General features: G+C 42.3%; 1 protein-coding gene and 1 long non-coding RNA gene across 6 annotated transcripts in view; one reads left to right on the top strand and one right to left on the bottom strand.

Moving 5' to 3' along the window:
* Window positions 1-17,827, top strand: part of LOC148938177 (uncharacterized) — a 138,015-nt gene that overhangs the window by 100,221 nt on the left and 19,967 nt on the right. The gene's annotated exons all lie outside the window — the stretch shown is intronic.
* The window catches only part of Tsp26A (Tetraspanin 26A), a 104,243-nt gene that overhangs the window by 69,387 nt on the left and 17,029 nt on the right, over window positions 1-17,827 (bottom strand). The gene's annotated exons all lie outside the window — the stretch shown is intronic.

Genomic DNA, 17,827 nt, shown 5'->3' with positions numbered 1-17,827 from the left:
GCAAATGGACTTGTATCTTTTCGTCGAAAATCTCGCCAATATATTTTTGCTGACGCGGTAATTATCATCGCGGACGAGTCGCTTTTCGTTATATATCTCGTTTATGAAAATTATTTATACTATTTTGCGCATTTGATATCTTCAATTATCGGAACGCGCGGAATTATCGGAATATATATATATGGAGAAATATGCAATATACATTGGATCACTCTTCTCGAAGTAGACTACTCTATTTGCGATTCAGTTACAATAACGGCTGTATAATAATGGGAATAGGGTATCGGCGTAATACACAAGAGAAACCAGATAGCGATAAAATACGGCTAGTGGAAGCTGCGGAGTATTCTTCGTGGTTCTGCAAATATTTCCTCCCTGAAAATTCCTCCCTCTCAGTTTCTTCCCCTCTCCCTCTCTCTCTTTCTCTCTCTTTCTTTCTCTATCCCTCTTTGTCTCTCTATCTCTCTCTCTCTCTCCCTCTCTCTCTCTCCCCGCATTTACTGTTCCTCTTTCTCGCCTTTCTCCATCAAGCCCGTGAAAAAACGAGACGGAAGAGAAAACCGGGTACCGATATCGATATGCCACAGATGCCACAGCGCTTTTTACTCACCTTTTTTCGATATTAACCGATTAAACATTTACCGTGGATTTTAAAAGGCCACGGAAAGATGATAGCCGCCGCCGCCGCTGGCGCATTTTGTCCTTTCGTTCTCTCAACTCACCCCGGTGCATTTTTTTCATGTAATAACTTAATAAGCAGGGCGAGAAAGTCGAGGGACGGCCCGATGAGACGACTTAATTAAAAAAGCACAAGGCTGCCGCGCAGATTACGGTCCGAAATAGATTCGCGTATTAAAATATAAGCCGTATTTACGCGAATGCTTTTTAATTCCTGCTCGCAACAGCACACTCTCGCGGGAACACCGCGATGTTAATTAGTCCTAATGAAGTGAATCTAATTGCGCCATATCGAGCTGCTAACGTCCTTGCTCTCTGCTGTTTCCACGCTATTTTCTTTACTGCCTTAAATTATGTTTGAAAAAGCTGTTTATAAAAAATAAATATATCGAATAAGTTTAAGCGTACATGTATCGTTGGTACAAATTTATGTTTTTAATATCAATTAAATACTTTTAATTAATATATTTTCTTTATAAAATCCACTTAAGTCGTTTTCTAAATGTGTTATTTAGAAATCTAGTTTGCGCCATGTATATATTAATATAGTAAGTTTGAGATAAAGGATATTAGTTCCTCGTCGTATGCTAGACGCAAGTTTACTGAAGATCGGCGTAAAAATTGTGCGCCGATAAAAATTAATTATACGATTTTTATAGGCGTGATGAGCGGAGCAAAATGTTAACAGGTAATTTTTAATACGCAATGCAAATTGCCGTGTAGCATCCGAAAGTCCTGTAAGTTGATAATAGCTCTGGGAACAATAGCCCTTTGTGTTACGAGCAAATCCTCTTATTAAAAGCCACGTTTGCGCTACAAGAGTCGAGAAACGAGAGAGTAACAAACGCTCTGGCTCCAGACGTATAAAGTAAATGTGCGCGAGATTGGTTTTATATATTATATATATAAGACGTTCAATATTATATATTATATATGTAAGACGTTCAATAGTTAACTGCAATACTTAAAATATTCTTAAAAATATTTTATTATCTTTTTCATGTCTACCGATTGTCTGATCGCATATATAAATTTTTTAAAATCTTCAATTTTTTAATAGCATCTCTCGATTTCGGTAAAAGCATTTTTTTATTTTTTTTACGTCGATTTTTTATTTCTATGTTTCAAGATTTGTAATGAAGCAGGATGCAATTTTATCAAAAAGAAGAAAGAGAGAGAGAGAGAGAAAATCGTGCCGGTATCTCCTAACCACTTTCACATTCAATATTAACTCTAGACCAAAATGGAGTCTGACCTCGGGTGGTTAAAGAACTATTACGTCCGGCAGCTCTGCGTTTCCGGCGCTTCCGCGACTGGAAGGGCACGCGTTGAAAAAATAAAATTCGCGATGTAATCTCCGCTTTCGTGCTCGTAAAAGGAACCCGAGGGTGCTGGCCTGACTGATGGACGGTCGTGAAGTACCGTCGGGTTGAACGAAGGGTCAAACGAAAACACACACGGAAGAGACCGTGTCGCGCTGTCGGTTTTCGTGCCGGTGAAACGAACCGCGGATTGATCGCCGGCGAACCGCACGAGATTGATCGCGCTGTGTGTTCCTTGCGTTTACAACGGCAACACCCTGCGCCACATGCGAGAATTACGACACTCGTTGACTCTTGTCCGGGATGGGCTTTGCCGTCCGCCCATATTTCCTACGTTGTATTTGATGCCACAGCGTGTCCAATGGCGGGAGAAAATTTGCCGTTGGGAAAGAAAATCGTCGCTGCATATGATGCGAGAACGATCAAATTTCGTAAGCAATTATTCGATAAATTCTCGCGGCGGAAATCCTCCTATCTTGTTGAAGAAAGGAAAAATCTCGCTGGATAAAATTTGTACGTAAACGCGCGAATTTGCTGCCAAGTGAGAACGATCTGCTTTTAGCAAGCACAGTTTTTCTCTGTTACAGCAGAACCGTCTCGAGGGCGAATAAACATCAGTTTGTTATTATAGCGTTTTCGCAGAAAAATTTTCGGCAAATAAGGACAATTTTTTTCTGCTTGTTTAATAATAAAGTTTGCTATGATGTTTGCGTAAAATGTAAAATAGCATAGCAAAATCTTTTTTCTTATATAGAATCCCATTCGTTGTAGTTGAAAATAGGACGAAAATATTCTCGAAATAGTTACAAAACGACAAAATCTATAATGTTATTGTATCGCAATGCTATACATAATACTACCAGAGAGCGCGGTATTATTATCGCGATGTCGTCGTACCGACTGCAATCCCCCTGCCAACCCCGTCGACGTGCGCTCAGCTGCAGCAACTGGCTGGCAACGGCAAGATAACAAGATATGTGTTTCGAATCGCTAATGACGTAAGTCCAAACTTGGCAAAGCGCATCGGGAAAGACGCGAAGGTGCGCAGCAGGAGAAGCGGGGGGATAGATGGTTGGTTTGCTGTTCCGGCGAAATTTGCGATGTGGGTCAGCCTTTGATACACCATCATATCGAGCGAACAATTAAATTGGAAATTCGCGTCGACGGGGTCGCGCAAGGCTTAACCTGATTCCGGCGACGGGCTGAACGGGGCAACGTTCAGATATACATATATATATTTCTGAACGTATACACACACACACACACACACACACACACACACACACACACACACACACACACACACACATATATATATGTATATATATTCCTGTGATCGTGCATATTTTACACTGGATGAGAAATTGGAGCCGCGCGAGAGAATCGAAGCCGCGAACAAGCACCCGCAGAGTCGACGAGAGATTCAGCGGGGGGAGGAAGGGATCGGACGGGGTGGCGAAGTATCGCGGCTGGCTTGATAAGGGGACGCGATTAATTTCATGTTGGAAATTAATTGCCGAGCCAGCATCCCTCCCCATCGCTACCGCGCGGCTATGGTTACGGTGTTACGTGCCCATTGTGTGCAGCGAGACGCGATGATATCGCGATTCATCGCGACGTCCGGCCATCCGACGCGCTAAGTTTCGCCGCGTCACCGCCGTACCTGATGAAAGAAGTGGGCAGCTGATTTTTGAGTGCTCGTGCGCGGAAAAACATGACATTCCGATAAAAGCCAGTCGCTTACGGATACCGTAAGAGAGAATATCTTTTTTTCCTCTCATGCCAGGCAGCGCAAATTCGCACGCTTGCAAAAGTGCTCGCAGAGGAAGTAATGAGTCATGTAAATTAGAATTGACAGTAAGGCGCAGCGACGGGACAAAACATTTTCTTGTTTTGAGGAAAATGCATTTAAAGCTCTCGTTTCGTCTTAAGAGACATTTGGTAGTGACTGCAGAAAATATCTCCGAAAACAAATTATTTCCCTTGTTTGTACGTTCCATGCGATTTTGTAATGTTATCAATTTAAGTTTTAGATTACCGTATTTTCTTGTGTGTCTGCCACAATTAACTTACCTCGTATCTTTTTTTAATAATACAAAATTCTTATATTACTTGAATTAGATTTCAAGCTCAATATAAGAACGGCTATCGGTATTTAAAGCATGATTTTTTGTCCTTCGACGCTGCTGATGGCGGGAGAACGAACTCTCCGTAACCTCGCTTAAATTTCCAATTAAGATTCCTGTCCGTTTCGGACGAAAAAAAGCGTCGTCGTCGGAACGACGTAAGAACGTGGCCCGCGCGTGTTCGCGGGAATTCAGCGCGGAAAAGAGCAGCAAAAAGACTCTTCGCCGCGTCAGCAGGAACGCTCGTCGAGTTATTTCTCTAACGAGCTTGAAAGACAATAGGGGTTATAGCTCTTCTGTAATCCGGTTGCTAAAGCGTCCCGTGTCATCCTCTCAAAGGCCTTTTACACGTGCCCTTGTAATTAGCGACTTGCGAAAGAAAATGGTTGGGCTGCAGCAGGCAATCTCTGCCGGAGTCCCCCCCCCCCTTCTCCTCACAGGCGGAATATTTCCAAGATTTTCTCACTCTTCCGCGTCGCAAGTCCCTTCGGGAAGTGGAAACGATGGCGAACGTCGCGTGGAATCAGTACGGCGGTCACAGAGTGACCGAGATAGAAATGAAAAATACACAGTAATATATTTTGCAAAAGTGCTTTCAGAAATGTCACTTTCAGAACGCTTAATCCTCCGCTCCTACCACAAATCTCGTTAAGCTTTCGAGGTTACTATGAGGTTTACGTGACCTCATTTTTGAAAAGGTATTCATCTCCCCCTTCCTATCCCACTTTACGGTAAACAATGACGTGGGTGAAAAGATCCGTATGCGATGTTACTGTCAACGAATTTCACAAGCACATCAGTCATTATCATTTCCCGAACATTAATTATTCATATGACAAATGAGTATTTTTAATATAATATTTAAAACGAAAATATCCTTTTTTCTTCCTTTGCCAATATCCAAAAGATTTACATGATGATCTCGATGAGAAAATACGATATCAAAAATATCGAATCACCCGGCGAAGGAAAGACGCGCTCGGTGCAGACAGCCATCATTCGGAGAAGTAAAAAATATTATAATGTAATATTTGACATTTTGATTTTTCGCTCGCCATACTCGTTTCAACTTTCATTTTTTGGATCGTTCTCTTGACAGTTCTCACACCCGATAGATCTTGCCGACCGGTTTCGTAATTTCGCGCATCTTTTAATTGATGCCACATTGCTGGGAAAACTGCGAAAGATTTATGCGCTACCCTCCCCCCTTTCCTCTCTTTCGCGTTTAATAACCACAGACGTGAAGAAGGAAATTGATGGAAGTGAGAGTAAAAGCGTGCAATTACGACGATGGCGGGTAAAATAATAATCGCTCGCCGACGGGGGAGAAATACGGCAATTGTCCAATACGTTTAAAGCCGAACAACGGGCGGTAAAGAAAAGCAAAACAGATGTGAACGTGTCTTTTGAAATTAAAATTTATTTCTCTATTAATTAAAAAGATTGATTTAAAAAATGTGATCCTTCTCTATCTGTAATGTAAGTTTAATTCGCTGAAAGGATATTTTCCGTGAGGTTTGTTCGAATATTGCAGAAACTCATCGAATACTGATTGATCTCCCTTGATTAATATTTCGGTTTTTCATTGGCAATCACGTTAAGCAATCAGTCCTCATTGAGCCTTTTTATTAGCGCCTGAAACGCCGGCACGCGCGTACCAATAAAAGATCCTTTTCACATATCCACGTGAAAGGCTTTTCCCATAGCCGCGGAAACAATGATCTATTGTCTGCGTGCCGATACGCAAAAACAGAGATCAAAAAGCGCGAGCATTGGATACACAGGGTGTCCCGCCGTTGCTGCCGAATGTTTTCAACAACATCGAAATCAATCGAAAACCGCAGAGGCAAATATCATTTATAATCGATTTATATGCTACAAACTTATCCGAATCTCTTCGCTCGATGAAAAATTCATCTCTGACACATGATTGTTGTTAAAACATTTTCCACAATGTGGAAAATGTTATATACTTACATAATTCAGAATTGCTTCTGACCTTATTAAAGTAAATATATTTTTCATGTAATAATTTGTGTAATTTAATAAGCAATTTGATAATATTTTAGATACGATCTCAATGACTTCAACTTAATATCGAGATAATTGTTCTTTAACTTTAAGTATCTTCTTAACTGGGCCGATCATTCAACGGTTTTCATCAAATAAAACTGTTCGCAAATTTGTCCAGGTATTCGTCCTTAAAATATCTTCCGATAACGACGGGCCACCCTGTAGAAACTGCCGATCGGAAGCCGGGAAGGGGGGAGGGGAGGGAAAATGAAAGTTCGGTTTAGCGGGACGGCGAGGGAAGAAGAGGGTGGAACGAACGAGAGGACGAACAGACTCTGCAGAGAGGATAAAATAATTTCCGGAACGTCGGAATGCGGAGTGCTCCGATGGAAGTGGCGTCCTGATCGAAATCCGGGATGAGAGAGGACAATTATTGACGCAGACTAATTTCACGAATCGAGCAACGCGGCAGCGTCGAAAATAAAAGATAGGGAGGAAGAGGGGAAGAGAGGATAGAGTGGAGAGATTCTGAAGAAAATGGCAGCTATCCCGTCAATTCTCGCGGGGGATGAGTAATTGAGAGAGCTGCGTGTCCCTTTTTCGGATCGTCGGCTTTAAAACGATCGACGATTATCTTAAAAATGTATTTTCCTCGGAATTATATTTTCACACTCCGTTTTTTTTTTTTTTTTTTTTTTTTTATGCATTAACGGTTTTCCGACTCGCGGAGTAATCAAGATGTCCGAATATTTTGATTTTCGTGTGGATTTTCGTGTGTTTCCTTTCTGAGATATATGTCACGATCGTTCTTTGTGGATTTTCGAAATTTGTTTTAACTTGAATAATTGAGAGAATTACGCGATGCGAAACGTTTACGTTTACAAATTTGCAAGGGTATTTATCGTGCGATTTATCGCGAGAGATTTTACAGTCTAATAGACTACTTGGATTTTGCGTTTCAGCTTGCAATCACCCCATGTTTAGCTTATAACGAGGTGAATCGGTTTTTAAAGTCTGATTTATTACGCCCGTAGGAATATACCGATTTATGCGACCTGGCACCGTCGCTTCGTCGTAGAACCACGGACAGCCACGTGAACGAAACGACGGTAGCGGCATTAATGCAATCAGGTCAACGAGATCGAGAGATCGTTTATATTCGCTCGTGAATGCGGCATACGGCGGAAGAATCGACGGGATAAGCCCCAGAACTTACTCTCGCATACCGTCTAAATCGCAAGGCTCCCCAGGAAGGAAGCCGCTGAAAATTCACTCGCACGGGGAATACGGGAACAGGAACAGGCGGGAAGAGGAAAGTGTGCAAAGCTGCGAGGGAAGGGGAGGGGGGAGGGAGGGGGGGAGCGGGGACGGCAAGTCTACATAAACCCGAGCCAGTCAAGTGTCATTTTGACGACTGTCAACAGTGATCGCGATTTCGCGATGGTAGCAGTCAGCTTTTGCTCGTGCTTTCCGCGCTGAGGACGAACGTGACAAGCAGTCGTGATATTCCGAGAACCCCTGGCGCCTCGAATATCTCGACACGAGAAGGGGGGGAGGGGAGAAGAGAAAGAGAGAAGGAGGAGACTGGAAGGTGGAAGGCCGAGAACTGCATCCTTGAGAACGTCTTTCGAGACGTTCTCTCGCGGCGTCCTCGCGCATGAGGATGCTGGCTTATGCCGTATTCTGCACGAACCGCGTATACGCGACCAGCCAAGCACAACTTCGCATGCGCACTCCTGATCCAACAAAAGAAACTGACGTTCAAATCCGTCGAAATTGGATTTTAACAAGCACCCTACCTACCTAATCCATTCGCGAGGCGAGGGCTTGTACACCGGCGTTCACGTTCGAGATGAACGACGATGCGAATGCAACGTGAACTCTCAGCTCGCGAAAACAGCACAATTTCGCGCAAACAGCTTCGCTACAAGTACGAAAATAAAAATGAAGGATATAAAAGAGAATTTTCGATTCTTTCATTTTTCTTTTGAATAACCTCTATAAAGCTTCAACATTTTCCTATTAAAAAAAAAATATTCGTTTGACGAATAAATGGAATGGAAATAGCTAAAGAAAGACCAAATGGAATAGAAATGGAATAGAAGAAATACAATTTTGAAAATTCCAGATGAATTAGGTAACTACGAGAGTCTGATTTTTCGAGAGGTGCAAAACTTTCGGAAAGTTGGATTTGAGGAAAAAAACTCACGAGCACACACGCGTCCCGTTGTTGTTGCTGTCGGTCGTTGAACTTCTGCAAGCCTATCGACACATAATGCGGGAACGTGCGGCGACACGTGGACGACCGGCGCCAAGCGGCGCAATGTGCGCCGGAGCGCGTGACGCGATTTTAATCGGCGCGATTTGCATCGCTGCGTTTTCAACGCACGCGTGACGCACCCGGGCTCTCTTCGCGCCGGCCATATAAATGCTAATGGCCCCGGCGACGTGGCCGGATTCGCGCCGCGTCCGGGTTACATGTTACCGCCGTCGTGTCGCGCCACTTTCATGTCATAATCCGATTCGCCATGTGTTGCCGCCCCGAAGCGGGTGCGAACCCGCATTCTCGACAAATGCACCCGGGATGCAGCGGACTGTCGCTGCCGCCGCCGTCCGCGCCAATCCAACTAGCCCGCCCGTTACAATTAGGCGCGATCGTTTGCACAATGGAACACGTACCGTTGCTTGTCCCGCTGCTATAGGATTTAACAGCTCGCTCGAATACAGCCTAAGCGGCATCCTATCTATCAAATTTATCAAATTAGCGACTCGATGCGGGTATTTGTTACACGACATCACGTTAACAATGGAGAAAGTAAAAAAAAAAGATCGATTAGCGAGAGAATTTTCATTTTTGATCTTTTGATTCTTTTAATAGATGATTTACCTAAAATAATTTCAATTTTATTGCCAAATTCTCAATAAAATTGACATTAGATATATTTTTTTAAATTTGTTTAAATCAATATTTCTTGGGTTTTCTGTCCGTTAAGAAAGAAATGTCATAAAAGACATGTCAATTTTTTATGTGTTTCTTATCTTTTCGATGTCTTTCAGATTCGCCTCGGTGCAACGTTGACACTCGCGTCTGACTCGAGTCGCTGCTCGGCGAACGATAGTTAATGTCGTCACGTACGGCCGTTATTTAGGTGAAGCGACGTCCGCGTGGATATTACGGCGCGTTTCCGGTAACGGGTCGCATCTAGGATGGCACGATATATTTTCCCGTGGATGTCGCACGCCGTAGTTTCCCCGGCAAGACGAACGAAATGGCTGGCGCGTCGACTATCCTTCTTTCCCGATATCGGTCGCCATGGCGAATATACATGGTGTACCAACAACACTATAAAATACCGACAGCGCATAAATACTCCCTTGTCACATGACGGGAGAGAAGAGCGCACGTACGTCGAAAGATGAGTGTTGGACATAAATTATTGCCGGACGTTGATCCATCCATCCCCCCTCCTCCCCTTGGTCTAACGATTTGTTTGCCCGCAAGACCAAGGACGGAGACATCGTCTGGGATGAGCTTTCTTTTTTGCTGAGACTGACTCTAAGGATCCCTCGCGATCAAAAGAGGAAAAGAGAGATTTTGTACAAATACGCTGCGTTGAAAAAAAATTGCAGGGGCGGGACATGAAGGGGAAGAAGCAATTGTTATCAAATGTGAAAAAAATTCCCCTTTTGCGATGTCAAATGTGAACGAAGTCTCCCTTTCTGTTCCAAGCGCAAGATAACATAAAAACATCTTATCCTTTAAGAAACTGACAATGCTTATACAATATAAATATATAATAATTATCGCGAAGAGATAATAAATAAAAAATGAAAATAAATATTTCTTCTCCAAACATTGAAATTTTGCATTTGTGAATAATATGAAGAACGAACAAAGTAACGAATAAAAAAAAATGCGAACGGAATGTGCAACTCCCATTGTGTAATTCAACATTTTTATTTACTACGGCTCTTAAATAGCCGACGATGAATCCGCACCGGCCATTCGACGATTCGTCGACAACGGGCAGCCTTGACACCGGAGAAACGTCAGGGTCAGTGGCGTCGATCATGATCGCGCGAGCAAGGCGAAACTCACTTAAAACTCATTGCCATCAATGCTTACGCAAACACTTTTACGCCTCGGCTACTCCGCGAATGGCTGCGTTCTTGAGCACGAGGTAACTAATGCGCAGATAATTGCTAGGATAACGAGATTCGTAGAATCGCTTTTCCGACCGAATTGTGTCGTCGTCGCGCTGCGATTGGCTGATACGAGGATCATCTCATTTAGCGAATTGAGTTGACGATGAAAATTATGTCACGAAAATTATGTCAATCACCAGACTCGATAACATCAAAATGTTCGCGGATTGGGAGAGTTACGAACAGTAAGCTGACGTTCCGAGTTTAAATGTCGAAATTATTGAAATGTTTAAATTCAATCATTACGGCCGTGATCGAGTTTCCCTGTAACGTTCGTTGCGCATTCATCGAAATGATTAGGGATGATGATTGCGCTATAATAGAGAGTTAAAAAAGACTGACGTTTTTAATAGAAATTTCACGCGTTTTTGACAACGGTCCCCTGAAACGATTTTATTAAAACGATTTCGAAAAGCGGTGCAGCCGCTCGTTGTATTACATCAAGTGGTCGTAATACGAGCTCCGTTCCCATCGCGATGAAATTTTCGAGCATGGCCGTTTATTACAAATGTTATACAAAACGTTCCATTCAACGAGATGGAATACGATCGGGGAATTTTGCTGTTATCCCCTCCCTCCCTTGTCCGCCTAGTCGACGGTTTTTGCCCTTTCATCCCCGTATCGCTCAAAATTTTCCTGACGTTTATGCGCACAAATGGCATCGTGCACACGAATTCGGCGTGATGTAATCGCTCGAACTTTCATGTCCCGCGCTCGAGATTGACGTTTTCGACGGAAATGGCATTTTCCGTTTCAAAATTCTGTTTTATTCGATTCCGTCACAGTCCGCGGATACGAAGAAACTGTAGGCACTTTTGTGAAATCTTTCACAAAAAATAAACATAATATCATAATAAGAAATTCATAAATTAATTTTATATATGTATTTAGTTTCTTTTTTTTAATTCTCTCTTTTATGATATACCATGGATAATGTAATCGAGAATTTGCAAAATTTCAAACTTATATACCGTAATCAAATTGAGAAATTTTCTGTTGTTAAACGTTCGGAGATCAGTCTTCTTTGATTCATCTTCATACTGGAACAGCATTTTGAATGCGGTGTGCAAAGGAGGAAGCGCAAGAAGTGCGAAACACGCGCGCGAACGATGAAACATGCGCGATCTGGGCCGAAGATCCTTGTCACGGATCCTACCCCGAAATGAATCTCAAAGGAACGCTTCTTTACTGTCGTTGGCACGGTGGTTATCGATTTGAGTGGGACGGAGGAGCCCGATGGGAAATGTTCTGAAACGTTCTGTAGGTGGGATATTACGGCTTGAGCGTGACACACAATCGCGCACACCAGCTCCTTTGAGCGATGGTATTGCCGCGCTGTTACAAGGTAGACAATCTGATAAGTACATGGATATGCCATCTCGGAAATGGATGGTAAATCTGTGAGTAAGCAGAACACGACCGCCGAGAGCGGGTTAGAGGCAGAACTCGGGTCCTTTCGAGCGGGCGACGTTTATGCGGTTTCATAGCGCATACGTCACCGTTGCACCGCGAATACTTCGTCGGCGCGACACGACACGAGAAATTAATTTCGGTGGCATGCATTGTTAAATAATCGTTTCCGGACAAGCTGAGAACATTTCTCAGCTCCTGACAAATCTTGTCCCGAAAACATATCTAAATCTTTGGAAATAAAATTTATACATATAAATCATACAGGAAGAAAAGTATATAAGAAATAAAGTTAGTTCTTAATAGTAAATCCAAAATGCATTTTAGAATATTATAATATACAAATGCGATTTATTCTCTAGTTTTTTAAATCATGTTTCCAAATATTTCTCTCATATCCTCTTTATCGTATCTTTTCTTCCTACAAATATCTAGATTTACATAATTTTAATCATAATTATATAAATATGGTTAAGATATATTTTATTTTACTGCAAAAACAAAATTCCGTATAATGAACGAGCTTCAGATTTCCCTATTTATTCCATATCATCACAGAAATATCTTAAAAAAAAAAAAAATAACAGAATTTTTTAGAGTTGCTGATTTAAATACATATTCTCTGATATCGAATAATTAAAAATACTTGGCTCGTTCTCCTGGAGTTAATATATATGTTTGTCAGTTTTTCTGCTTTTCTGGTGCCGCACTCTCGCTCCTCTGCCTTCGTCGCTTCTCGTATTATCTCAACGATGCCACGTGGAAGATGTAAATTATTGTACGTGACGGAAGAGCGGCGGGAATCTCTACGTCAGGATTTCCACGTAGTATTACCACCTCGTAAGTCACAAGTTAACGCCCCTGGGAAATTACCGGGGCGCGTCAATACCAATTTGCGCCAGTTGGCCAATGAATAACGCGCCCGGGTGTCGTATGATCTCGCAACCCTTGCGCCGCACGCAACTTCGTAGACAACACTTATGTGACGTTATCGCGACTATACGATCATCAACCGGACAGTCTCTTTCTCAGATCACGTTTCGATGCACTTGATCGTGACGATCGAAATTTGCATCCTGAAATTTTCGTGCGAGACATCCAAACGCGGCCAAGGATGCGCGCAGATCTCGTACTGGTGCGATTGTATCGGTACTTCACAGGCACGTTTCATTTCAAAACGTAACACAAGTGTAAGAAGTAAAATACATTTTACGTCACGCTGGCTATAACTTACAACTGTCCCAATTGTATAGCTCGCCAACAATTCGCCTTCTCGGCGATTTTTTTTTTTTTTCGCTTTTCTATGAGCAAAACATTTACGTTGTTGTGTTGCCGAATACGAAGCTCTGTTTTCCGATAACAACGGTCGTCATATCATTTCGCTGTTACGTGCGCGGAAAATTGTAAGAAATGTCGGACGAGAAATTTTTGCGGGGACAAGGAGGGAGAAATAATGTTCTCGTAATACGTAATACGTAGAGAAAAGACAAAACACGTGCCGTGCGCCGATCGCGTGGCCGAGGTTACCGACACATTTGCGGAAATTCCAATATTCGTTACAGCTCACGGGGATATACATTATACGACGCGTACTGGCTGGTAATATTGATATAAAGCACAATTTCCAACTATGAGCTTTATACGGGTCGAAATGTATTTTCTCTTCCGCTCTCTCATTTTTCCGACGCACATGCAGACACGCGCGCTCGCGCGTCGCGTTTGAATAGAATGAAAATCGTTTTCGATTGTAAATGTGAAACAGTGAGATTTTGTTCAAACGAGCCGCGTAATATCTCACCCTTGACGGTAATCGTTATTCGTCGGCGAAATAATTTCAGAGCTATTTATCGTGCGTGTGCGACGAAATGTGCGTGCGTGCGACGATCTAAATCTGATCGCGAGGCAGATGCGATTAACCGAACGGAGAGAAACAATTTAATCCGCTCAGTGCGTGGTATTACGTCAGCGTTATTACGTATCGAAACTTTGACGAATATCGGATCTGCGTCACACAGTGAGCGGATATCGATGACGGCCACGGCCGTTATCAAAGTTTTAATCAACGGGGAAACACATCGCGCGATATTAAATCACGACGGTAACGCGCACGTTCTAATGCCGGCGAGTATTTGCTTCCCGATCATTTTCGTGATTATGCTCCATTGTTCGATTAATCAAGTAATTAAAGGTTAAAATCACACGGAACGCGTTTCATGCTCTAGGCTACAATTTCTTATGAGAAATTTTGTACAGGCGCGTTTCAAATGTGTATTATTTGACTTTGCGTTGAAGGATCGTCGAAATTATTATCGCGCACCCAGAACAGATCACTCCGGACGAGTTAATGGCTAGAAGAGGGGTAACTTTAATTGCACGTCAAAAATTACGTCACATGAATAATTTCCCGGAGCGTCTGGGCCCCCTCCCCCCCTCCCCCACGGGCTAATGTATCATATCGCAAGCTAATTGCCTTAGCGTCCAAATGCTTCTGACTAATGCGTCAACTTTCACGCGGTAAAACAGCCGTGTCGGCGAATGCAAAATATAGGTATAGCCGCCGCTCTCTGGTGCGCGAGAGAAAGAGAGAGAAGCGATGTCCTTATAGGAGCAATGCGACTGCAACTTTGCCGCGTGTTTCGTCCAAGATGGATCGTAACTACCGAAAAGCGTGTGCTTACATATGGACGTGATGTGTGCCGCCGAATAGAAGAGCAAAAGAGAGTAGAAAGCGAGAGAGAGAGAGAGTGAGAGGGAGGGGGAAGAGGGGAAGATCTCCTACGCTACACGTGAATTGCGTCACTTTTGCGCCGTACCGGAAGCTGGAACGGGCCCAATGGGAGTTTAACGAGGCTCGTCGACGTAGAAAACCGAGCCAAGAAATGGAGCATCTCCCGAGTGTCAGCCACCCTTGAGAAGTTGCTCGCTACTTCTTCTTCTTCTTCTTCTTCTTCCTTCATCGAGAGTCAAGCGAGTAAAAAGGCGGGGAGAAGCATGCCTGCGTCGTTGTGTTATGTTCATCGTTCGACGAATTATGCGTGACGCGCAAATTATTCGACGTATTCGGCGTTGCGTACGCGCCCGAGAATTCCGACGATCTTTACTAGCTATTCAACTGTAAGCGGTTGTTTTTCCACGATTTTGATATGCCCCGAATACGCGGAGCGAGATTTGAGAAAAGGCACGTAACGTATTACATTCACGAGGACGATGACTTTGGAATTGTTTGAATAACAAACGTAAACTTTTGAGAACAATCTCATTCTTTTAAATCCTCCATTTCGCGAAGAATAAACTTATGAAACGAAGAAGCGTCGTCACGAGCACGCGCAGATAATTCTGATCAGACAATTTGGCAATCTCTCGCTTGCCTCTTCTCTGCCATTGTAATTTATACTGGAATGTACAGTGACGTACTTTCAACGATGTAGATGTCGAGACGCGATACGGGACGCCCACTCGGTCTCCTCGATGGAGAATTGTTCATCAATCAGCTTGAATCACGAGACGGGTGAAAGAAGCGTATCCCGTTGCGTCCGCGAAATTCACCTTGTCCCGATAAAATTCGCCCACGTCTCCTGACAAAATTAACTGCTCTTCGTTTTTCGCGTTGACGAAACACTCGCAGGAGATCCTCGTATCCCTATCAATAACGAAGGATTATTCCTTCGGGATGTATTCTTATATCAAACAGAGCTCTCCGAATTATCCGTGTAATTTAGTAATTTCGTAAATGTGGATAAAAATATTATACCGTTTGTTTCGGAGAAGGCTTTATTCTATAAGCATCACCGAAAACCTGAAATTGTTGTTTGAGCGATAACAGAGTTATCTTTGTTATAATACGGGATTGGAACAAAGCGTCCCTCGGCCTTATGACGTTAAGGATCGGCCTCTCGATTTCCCCTCGAGAAATTTGCAGTCATACCGCGTCCCGGCGAGAGAGAGAGAGCAGGGACTGAAAAAGCCCATGGATCGAAAGACGCTACTTTCGCGATAAATCTCCGGGGACGCAATTAAGTCGACCTTAACCGCGCGTTGCGTCGCGAGACTCCCGGACGCATTTGCAATTCCGCGACGCGTAAAAGTTAGCACCCGACCGAAATTTAATACCGTCGTTGTGCGCAAAGAGGAGATTTCGTAAAAGTCGAGAAGCCGTGATGTAGCGATGGCATCGATATCATTCCGAGGTGTCAGATATCCTAAGCAAGTTGCTGTTCGAGACGACAAGTTGTAATCGAAGAACTTTAGATATTTTCTTTTAAATCTATATTTTTAACAAATGGAAAGAGCAATGTTTGTAAGAAATTTTGTAAAAAAACACGATGTTTATCTTTTTAAAATAAATTCAAATATCTGAACATACTTTGAAGCGTGATTTAAATTTAAATAAAGAGACCTCGATTACATGCACAGATACAAAATTATTTAGAATGAGATGCTAATTTATGGATCTACAGTTAAATTTATTTCATTGGAATGCAAGCAATCGTAATGAATAGTGTCTATTTACTACTCTTGCGAAAGCCTTGAATATTTATTCATACTTCTAATACATCGCTCTAATATGTAAAGTATCGAGGAAGTGTCTCGCTCGACTTGAGACAAATGGGCCTCGCTCCAATCATTATTCTATTATTAATAGTGACGCGTTATTCGAAATTACTGCGTTTCAGCATGCAGATCGTCATAGAATAGGCGAAATCAGTGGCTTAAGTAAATCTGCGTAGAACAGGGTATAGAGTACTTTAACATGATGCACGATAGAATCTCGATTATTCGAACAGCCATTAGTCGGGTGTTCGATTATCGGAACATCCATTAGCTTTGCATTCGATTATCTAGTCAGTGTACATTCATATAAGTATCACATACAGAGGAACAGAAACATCCCGCGTAAATATCCCGCTTTTTTCCCAGCTGAAATTATAAATATTTTCTGACAGCGACGATGGCTTAAAATCTTTGCCAGTATACCTTCTGTGTAGGGACGGAAAACGTAGCTTTATTTATCGCAGGAAAAATATTGGAAAATTCAGAGGTCTGCGAAAATTAATGGAGCGGATGTAATTTGAAAAAATACTTTTATTCAATTCATGGTATAATGTCTACGTGAAACAATTTAACTATTCAAACGGGAATGCACGTACGTTGCTTGCTCAAACATGCAGAAAAGCTCGCCGAAAATATTGCGGTGTTTCAAAGATTCTTTTATAATGTCTGTGTATTATTTAAACGTTGTAACTTTTCAATTAAGTATTCCCGCAATTTACCTGTTTCATACTCTATGTAATATAACATTTATACGATCTATATGACGTTTATAATGTATTGAATAGAAAGAGAGAAATTACTTTTGCTATTGTTACTAGTGTAACAGTTAATTAAGATCAATTTGCTTTTTTCCCTTTAACACTTATGAGTTTTCTCATTTAGATGAATGAGCTGTTTTCTCGTTATCGTTCGGGTTAATAGCTCGTAATAGATCGAGAGGAATCGTTTGAGTGGCCGCGACTGCGCGACATAAATTTTATGACACCAGTTGGCGTTTCCACCGTCTTTCAAGGAGATCACGCGTGAGATAGTTAATGTACGTAGGTGTACATCTACTCAGTTGAACGAAAGGCGCTTTGTTAGCTCGTGGCACGAATTTATCAATGAAAATTGACGCGAGCTACCAACGGGAAACTGCCGGGAACAAGCAATTTCGATATCATTCGAATGACAACGTCCGAGAATAACGCGCACCGCCTGCGAGCTGATTTTTATTTATTAATTACTATTAGATTATATTGTTATCCACGGTTTTATTTATCAGAATTATTAATAACAACGTATCAAAATTAAAAAAAAAAAAAAACGAAATTTCTTCAAATGGCGTCTAGAAAAATTTCATTTTTTTCGAAATATTCCAAAATAAAGTTCCGAAAAGAGAGATCTTTTTCAGTCTACCGCAGTCGTATTATTTATCATGATAATCACCGTTTTCATTCAAATTTCCTCCCGTTCCGCGTCCGAGCGTCAGCGAGACTGCGGATATTAATCGCAGGGTTTTATTGTTCACGCGTTGTTTTT

This window comes from Pogonomyrmex barbatus, unplaced genomic scaffold (genome assembly GCF_055798465.1).
Source record: "Pogonomyrmex barbatus isolate J1 unplaced genomic scaffold, ASM5579846v1 scaffold1, whole genome shotgun sequence".
NCBI lineage: Eukaryota > Metazoa > Arthropoda > Insecta > Hymenoptera > Formicidae > Pogonomyrmex > Pogonomyrmex barbatus.
Note: the sequence above shows the minus strand (reverse complement) of the source record. Positions and strands in the feature narration are given on the sequence as shown.